This window comes from Chelonia mydas, chromosome 11 (genome assembly GCF_015237465.2).
Source record: "Chelonia mydas isolate rCheMyd1 chromosome 11, rCheMyd1.pri.v2, whole genome shotgun sequence".
Lineage (NCBI taxonomy): Eukaryota > Metazoa > Chordata > Testudines > Cheloniidae > Chelonia > Chelonia mydas.
This window is the reverse complement of record NC_051251.2, coordinates 51,283,731-51,292,726: the sequence shown is the minus strand read 5'-3', so window position 1 is coordinate 51,292,726 and position 8,996 is coordinate 51,283,731. Positions and strand designations below refer to the sequence as shown.

Below are 8,996 nucleotides of genomic sequence, written 5' to 3'. Positions count from 1 at the left end.
GGGGCCAGATCCTCAGCAGGAGTAAATCGGTTTGTCTCCATATACTTCCCTTTATTAATCTGACTGGATGATTGAGATTTCAAAGGAGCTATATCAATTTACACCAGTTGACGCTCTGGCTCTGAATATATAAGCTATGTAAACATAGGCTTCTATTTGTTTTCTTGGCTTCAAGGTTGATGAACAATTGCACACATACCAACTCCTCTACTTCACTCCCACGCCTGATAATTAAAAATAAAATCCACATTTATATGGGTTAATGAAAAAGATAAACATTTTTCAATCTCACTTCAAATGGAAAAGAAAAATGAAACAAAAAGACAGACAAATTTCACAAGCAGAGAACTGTAATTTTGACAAACAACAACAACAAAATGTTTTCTTTGTAAAACATTGACTTTTCTGCCAAGGTCAAATGTACACAACTCTTGATTTTTCCAACAGGGCAGAATTTCATCATTTTCTTGCAGAAGGCTGTTGAGCCACTGGTGAAAAATGGTTAAAATTTCTCACAGGATCAAATCTGTGACTACTTCTGGCATCAGAAGTTTTATCTTCTTATTACTCCTTTTTATCAAGCAGCCCAGTTTCAGGTGTTTCCAAGACAGCCTTTCATTCTGCCAACATTCAGAAAAGAGCAAGTTTGTATTAAACGACTTTAGACATAGTTAATACATCATTTCCTATGGGTATTTCTGCTGGAATTCAATCCAACACACCAACATTTAAAATGGCTTCCACACCTTCCCACTCCAAATGCACTTTAGCTAAAGGCACACTGGTTTTACAGCTTCCCAATGCCAGGAGCTCTACACTTTCTCCCTGCAGCCTGTCAGTCTTCCTGACCATGCTCTCGCTAACCAGAGAGATCTGGGCACCAATGTCTCTCCACTCTAGGCATTCTTTGCCATTCACTGTGACAACTTTAATAAACTCAGCAGCAACCTTCAAAGGGCCGGACCTTACAAAGATTATCAGGAATGTTTCAGGCACCTCTGTGGGTCCTGTGTTTACAACAGCTGCATTAATCTGGGCTGTGGCTGGATGGTTGTAGGCTTAGATTCCCTTTGTTTAGGGCAATTGTCCCTCAGGTGCTTGGTGGAATTACATGTGAAATACTTTCTGGGTCCGTTCTCCTATGACATAGGTCTGCAAATGTGATTTCCAGGAGGGCATCGGTTCTGTGGAGGTGAGTGCCTGGGCTCAACCCTCCCACTTTCCTCCCTCTGCCCTTCACTTGGAGGCTTGTGCTCACTGGAAACTGTCTTGTGCTTAGGAATCAGCCAGATCAGCAGCCTCTTGCACAGACATTAGCGATTTATCTCAAAGAGCAGCTCTGATTTCATCAGAGCATACGTACACTTAGAAAATGCTCTTATGCAAAAAGTTCAAATAACTGGTCGTAATTCTCTGCCCCTTTTCCTTCTGCCCATTTCCTCATCAAATCATACATATATTCTCTACAACTCATATTAACATCCTTTTTGAGTTTCTAAATCTCACCCTGTACACTTCAAGGGTGATTTGAAACCTTTGCAATACAGCCTTTTCAAATTCATTGTATTTCAAACCTATTCAACTGGCATTTCATTAAATACAATCAATGCTTTATCCAAAAGCCTTTTCACCAGCGTGGGGAATTTCTTGTCTTCTGGGACCTTATGCAACACACAGAATCTTTCAAAAGTTGTAAGGTATTCCTCAGTTCAATCTGATTTTTTGTATGCAGGGCATAGCTTGTCCCATCAGGCTATTCCTGAGGAAGAGAGAGTACTTGTGGGTTGTGTCCATATTTATCCATCATATCCAGGTTATACAGTCTCTCTCTCTCTCCCCCTTTCTTGGGCTTCTTTCTTTTTTTAGTTCCATGGTTCACTGGTGTGCTTCCTCCTGTTGTTGCTTTTCTGCCTCCCTCTCCTCGTCTCTCAGGTCAGCTTTATTGGCTCTCTGGTCTGCTTCTCTTATTTGGTTTTGTTTATCTTGCTATTTGGCTTCCCATTTTTGGTGATCATGAGCTGCTTTTGCAGCTTCGCATTCTTTCTCTTTCTGATCGGCCTCCAATCTGTCTAGTTCTAACTTTGTGGTTATTTTGCTGCTGCTCATTTTAAAATGCCTTTTGTTCTAGTTCCTTGCCCAAAATAAACAAACAAAAAACAATTAATCTGTAAACTTTCTTTGACTCCACTCAGCCGTCTCATTTGAAAAATCGCTTAAAAATCTAGTAAATCAGTGGTTTGAGTCAGACATGCCAAACCCACAAAAAAAATTGCAGAAATTGGGCTTGTTTTTGGTTTAATTGGCTTGTGAGTTTCTTGTTGGCTAGTTTTTGGCTTGTTGCAGCTTGTTACTTCTTTCTTTTTGATCCGCTCCGAGCAAGCAGAGACAAGGGGCAAGCAGGGGCAAGAGGGGGAAGAGAGTCAGGGGTGCACAGCAGGCCCACCACAGTCCCAGACTGTGGGGAGGGGGGGGATCTAGTCACATAGAGTGCTGGGGTTCTTAGGGATTGGCTTGCTTTGGCCTTGTTTTGAAATGGTATTAGCTTGATTTTTGGCTTATTGTGAAAGTCGGGGTGCTTATTTACCACATGAAAGTTGGCAACTGTGGTTTGAGTGTGAGCCAAATAGCAAGTAGTAAACAGTAAATCCTGTTGGACTATGCCAATGTGACGCTTTGGGAGTTCACCACTGCCTGCCCTGTAACCCAGATTGCTTCTACGCTGTGCAGCTTTGGCTCAGAGCCCTGATGCAAGTAGCTTTCATCAGCATAATGGCCTCATCCTAGGTTCCCCCAGCCTGGTTACTCCTTGCAGGATGACACCAACAGCTCTTCCAGTCCTGAGTCTCCCCAAAACCATCTCACTCTGCAGTTTCCAGTCCCTCTCACAGAAGTTATCAAGTTTTCTGCTGCCAAAGAGACAGAGCATACACCAGCCTGTTAGTTTAGCTGAACACTTCACCCTTCCATTTAATACACAGCACTACTCCTGGGGGAATTCTGAGCCAAAAAATTAAAAATTCTGCAAAATTCTGCATATTTTATTTTTCAGAATAACACTATAGATTCACGTCAATTTTAATTAGTTTGGTAATTTATTTCAAAATATCTGTCAGCAACTATATCTGTGACAATGCAGACACACAAAAAATTCCCCCAGGTGTAGAGAGTTAAAGAAACCCCTACAACAACCCAGTTCCTGTTTCTCTGCCCTCTCCCCGCCAGAGCCCAGCTGTGGAGTCAGACACCCACACCCCCTCCCCCCGAGCCCAACTGCATGGCGCTCCCAAGCCCAGACACCCCTACCTCCCAGAGCCCAGCTGCTGGGTCCCCGGCAGCCCAAACACCCACACCCCCTACCTGCTAGAGCTCAGGGATTCAGAGGGACAAACAACCTGATGCTTGGTCCTGGGCTTGTGTGGAGTTTCCTGCTTGCCACCTCCTTCCTTCAGAGCATGCCAGGAGTTGCAACTGCCCAGAATCCTCCAGCTCTGTCCCCCTTCTCTTCACAGTGTCTTCTATTTTGGAGCTGGGCTCTGCCAAATCTAGTGGCAGCCAGCAGCTCAGCAGCCCATTTCTGTGGTGGGAAAAGGAAATTCTGCACAGAACATTAATTTCTGTGCAAACTCTGCATTGCGCAGAATTCCCCCAAGAGTAACAGCACTGAGATGGTTTTGCAGTCAAACAAGAATAAGTTTATTAACAAAGAACAGAGTATAAGAGATAATAAGAAAGAATAGAAGACATAGATATGGCTACAAGTAAAACAAAAACAATTACACTTTCTAGTGACTAAAACTTAACTTCAGCAAGTTACAATCTTTATCTAAGCAATTTTCTCACCTACAGTCAGTTCCAGCTACTCTTGGTTTTCAGGCTAGGAGGATTCATTTTTCATGAACTCAAAGGGTGTTGCTCTCCCTTTATCCCCTAGTGATGCATACCAAATGGCTTTCTGCTTCTGCTTATATTTCCCAAAGTCTACTGTCTCTGTTTCAAAAGCCAGGAAGACTTCCTGGGAAGTGCAGACTCCATCCCCTGTCATGATAGTTAAATGGTCTTCCCTCCACCCTCAGCCCCACTCATTTAGCTTGATGGCTTTGTTTCCCTTGTATGTAGATGTACTTTTCATTGTCCTGAGGTGTTACCTGGCTCAGTTTACACTAGAGACACAGAAAAACAGGTGAAACAACATTCCTTTGACTAAGACAGGTTGGGGTTGTGCATTGCTTGCAAAACACCTTTTGAGAACATAGTTCCAGCAACACATCTAAAACTGTTTATACATCATCTTTATATACAGCATACAATAATATTACTGACCAGTGTGTTACTGGCTAGCAGATGATACCTTACATAGCACCTTTTGGATACAGATGATGGCAACAGTGTGTTGGGACAATGAGTGTCAGGCCTGAAGTGAGTTACGGTATGATGTGCCCTCTGCCAGTTGGTATTGAGTGACTCCCTGGGTTGCAGATGAGTAAATAATATCATCTTCATTTTAAATAAGGGGAAACTGAGCCACAGAGTGGTTAAGTGACTTGGCTAAGATCCCACAGGCATTCATAGCTGAACTGAGAGTAGAACCCAAGTCTTCTGGCTCCCTGCCCATGCCCATTCACTAGTCCACACTGACTTTAATGGATGAGACTTATTTTTGCTTTATTCATTTATGACCAGCATTAGGAAACTACTGAGCTTGAACAAGTTCCCTTCACGGAACAGGAACAGCAAAATAAGCTGTTGCCCAACCAATGTTTTATCTAATTTTAGTTTTCACTCCCAATCTTTTTAAATGTCCAGTCAGCACTGAAGAGTCCGCCTGTTTTTCCCCACATTCTTATCTCCTCCCTCACTTAGCTCATGGATCTTCTCCAAAAAATTTGATATGTAAGAAATATTAGTTCAGTATTATGGCTATCAGTGCCCTGTAAATCATCAAGTCCTATGACCAGTGATGATGGTTCCAGCAGCAGTAAAGAAAATATTCAGAGTAAGCACTTGAGGGAGGACAGCAAGGGGTTCCACAGCAAGTAAGATGCTGAGTACAAGAGACCACACAGAGTGTGCATGGAGAGTTGGTCCAACACAGGATAAAAAATCTGGTATTTTTTGCCCTGTCACCAACCCAGCAAAATGGCAAAATTCATTATATTTTTCTCTATTCACTACTAGTATTATCTTCTTGTTTTAAACCTATTCAGAAAGCCTTCACTGATTTCCAGTGCTGCCCTCTTGTGACACACTGTCAGTATGGCTTGAAGTTCTAATCATACTTGGCCAACTTTTATTACAACTTTTGGAGCCAACTACACTGATTTAGAGTGACAACTAACGAGGAACATACTAGTAGAAATAATGGAAGGCTATAAGCATTGTATATGATTTGGGTAGTATCCCTTTAAATAATCTGGGAGCCCTCTAATGAGCCTCTACGTGACCTCTTCTATGGCAGAAGCCACTAGAACCTAACACAGCAGCAGTGTATAGAAGTAGCTGTGTTTTCTATGTTTTATACAGATAGCAAACATGGTTATTTGGAATCTAATTGTGTCACATACTTTCCACATATTCTTAATGTTGTGTAAAGAGCAAAGACAACAGACACCCAGAAGGAAGAGAAATGGTTTATTATATAATTCCTATCATGTAATTTAGTACAGAGTTATTTAGCAAAACAGCTAAGATCTCTGAGACAGAAAGGATGAAATTAGGAAATACAAAACTTAATCTGAATAGAAGGGAGACTGGAAAAGGGCAAATATAGTGCCCATCTATAAAAAGGGAAATAAGGACAACCTGGGGAATTACAGACCAGTTATCTTAACTTTTGTACCTGGAAAGATAATGGAGCAAATAATTAAGCAATCAATTTGCAAACATCTAGAAGATAATAAGGTCATAAGTAACAGTCAGCATGGATTTGTCAAGAACAAATCAGGTCAAACCCAGTTGATAGCTTTCTTTGACAGGGTCACAAGCTTTGTGGATAGCAGGAAAGTGATAGACATAGTATATCTTGACTTTAGTAAAGCTTTTGATACGGTCTCGCATGACCTTTTCATAAACAAACAGGGAAATGCAACCTAGACGGAACTAGGTGGGTGCATAACTGGTTGGAAAACCATTCCTAGAGAGCATGGGTGGCAGATATCAAAGGCCAGGGCAGGCTAAGCCTCCCCTGACCAAGGCTGTGGCCTTGCCCATGTTCCACCCCCAGGCCCCTCCTCTCTTCCCTGAAGCCAGTGGAGGCTCAGCTCCAGCCGGTTGCCTGGGGAGCTCAGGGAGGCCCGGTGAGGTGCTGCAGCTGGCCTGGGGGTTGGGCCAGAGTCTTGGACAGGCCTGGTGCTGGGGCTGGCTGGAGTGGGCCAACTGGCAGCTTAGGGTGGCTAGGGTGGGTAGGCCGGGGCTCCTCCATCCGTAGGAGAGGGGGGGAGCCTCAGGGCTCGGGCAGAAGGGGCAGGGCCGGCGGGTTACCCTCCCCAAAGGGGGAGTTCATCCACCACCCATGCCGGAGAGTAGTTAACAGTGGTTCACTGTCAAGCTGGAAGGGCATAATGAGTGGGATCCTGCAGGGATCAGTTCTGGGTCAGGTTCTGTTCAATATCTTCATCAGTGATTTAGATAATGACATAGAGAGTACACTTATAAAGTTTGCGGACGATACTGAGCTGGGAGGCATTGCAAGTACTTTGGAGAATAGGATTATAATTCAAAACGATCTCAACAAACTCGAGAAATGGTCTGAAGTAAACAGGATGAAATTCAATAAGGACAAATGCAAAGTATTCCACTTAGGAAGTAACAATCAGTGGCACACATACAAAATGGGAAATGACTGCCTAGGAAGGAGTACTGCGGAAAGGGATCTGTGGGTCAGAGTGGATCACAAGCTAAATATGAGCCAACAGTGTAACACTATTGCAAAAAAAGCGAACATCATTCTGGGATGTATTAGCAGGAGTATTGTAAGCAAGACATGAGACGTAATTCTTCCGCTCTACTCCATGCTGCTTAAGCCTCAGCTGGAGTATTGTGTCCAGTTCTGGGCGTCACATTTCAGGAAAGATGTGGACAAATTGGAAAAAGTCCAGAGAAGAGCAACAAAAAATGATTAAAGGTCTAGAAAACATGACCTCTGAGGGAAGATTGAAAAAATTGGGTTTGTTTAGTCTGGAAAAGAGAAGACTGAGAAGGGACATGATAACAGTTTTCAAATACATAAGAGGTTGTTACAAGGAGGAGGAAGAAAAATTGTTCTTCTTAACTGCTGAGGATAGGACTAGAAGCAATGGGCTTAAATTGCAGCAAGGGAGGTGTAGGTTGGACATTAGGAAAAACTTCCTAAGTGTCAGAGTAGTTAAGCACTGGAATAAATTGCCTAGGGAGGTTGTGGAATCTCCATCATTGGAGATTTTTAACAGCAGGTTGGACAAACACCTGTCAGGGACATGGTCCTGCCTTGAGTACAGGGGACTGGACTAGATGACCTCTCGAGGTCCCTTCCAGTCCTATGATTCTATGATTCTTGACAGTGAGGTCCTTCAGAAGATTATTCCATATGCTATGTGAGTGATAGAGGCCTCATCACTTTGCAACATTCAAAATTAGACGGAACAGCAAACCACTTGTACATATATATTCATTACTTTAATGAGAGCCCCTGTGTGCTCAGCACCTTTGAAAGTCAGGCCACTTATTTAGGTGCCTAAATAACAAAGATGCCTAAAGTTAGGCTCCTATATGCTTAAAATCTCACTTTGTACATATTATGAGCTTAATTAGGAGAGTCAGGCCACACTTGTTGTTGTTTAAAGAGTACTAAGATATCCATATAACTTGGTTGATAGAGATATTTAGCAGCAGTGGCCTGACTCTCCCATTCACCAGTGGAAGTAACACCACCTAAGTTACACTGGCATAAAGCTGTGCTAAGTAGAAGAAGAATCAATCTGACTATGCCACATTCTGTTCACGGTGCTGTAAAAATGAAATAATGCCAATGATTTCAATGGTGTTACTCTCCCAATTTACACCAGTGTCAATGAAAGAAGAATTTATCCAAGTACTGACCGAGCATGTAGAACTAAGTTACAGACTGTGACCTACTGGTAAAACATAGAACAACTATTGTAGGGAGTTGAGAAACATGTGATGGAATTTGCTCTTCGCTGTACCAGCCCAGAGAACAGACATGGGAAACAAACTGTGATAGGTGAGCAGAAATCTCTAGCATTATTCCATTTCAAAGGGGCACCAAGGTCTCTCAGAAGAAGGCTGTGTTTATATTAAAAGTGCTTGCCATATATGGCAGCTGTGTTTCTGCACCTCTATATCAATATCTCTCAGCAAATTCTGTCATGAATTTCTCAACTCTCTACAACACCTGTTCTGTGTTTTACCACCAGAAGGTCACAGTCCATAGCTTCGTCCTACATGCTTGGTCATTACTGGGTGAAATTTTGCTTTTATTTACACTGGTGTAAGTTTGGAGTAACATCACTGAAATTATTCCATTTTGACAATCACTGAGGTAAATGGGAGTTACTTTCAACACTTATTCGGGAAGCTGGGAGAGGTTTTTATTTGTCAAATGTGGCAGGATTTTCTAGTGTAGGTCACATTGTAGTAGTCCTAGAGCCTCCTTACACTTCCAACAAAAAGCAATCCATAATGGTGTTATCTCCATCATAAAACTATCTCAGTTAAATTTATAACTGAATTACCATACCATAAAATTCCGGTGACTCTAGTACACTTCACATGAAGAACAGAAATAAGTGTCCCTGTAATAGCAAACAAGAAGAATAAGCAAAATATTTTGTGTTTTTAAATGCTCAGGTATTTACCAAAATGTCTAAATATGACATGTGCTTTTTAACTTTGAAATCCCATTGGTTTCTTTAACAAGCTAGAGTGTTTTTTGTTTGTTTAGTTCATCATGTGGGCTACTGTTTTCCAGCTGCTGATAAAGAAGGAGGTGGGTGTGTACTTTT

At 42.2% G+C, this 8,996-nt stretch overlaps 1 long non-coding RNA gene across 15 annotated transcripts in view; it reads right to left on the bottom strand.

The window, feature by feature from the left end:
- Positions 1–335: 335 nt before the first annotated feature.
- LOC114021855 overlaps positions 336–8,996 on the bottom strand; it is a 75,210-nt gene continuing 66,549 nt past the window's right edge. For 7 of the 15 annotated variants that reach the window (XR_006284916.1, XR_006284913.1, XR_006284920.1 and 4 more), the window contains 2 exons: positions 3,358–3,625; positions 336–2,906 (listed from right to left, as the gene is read on the bottom strand). This is a non-coding gene — a long non-coding RNA (uncharacterized LOC114021855). Of the gene's footprint in view, positions 2,907–3,357; positions 6,654–8,731; positions 8,787–8,996 lie in introns of those variants that run through there. The other 8 variants (XR_006284910.1, XR_006284914.1, XR_006284919.1 and 5 more) reach the window with 8 other exon arrangements.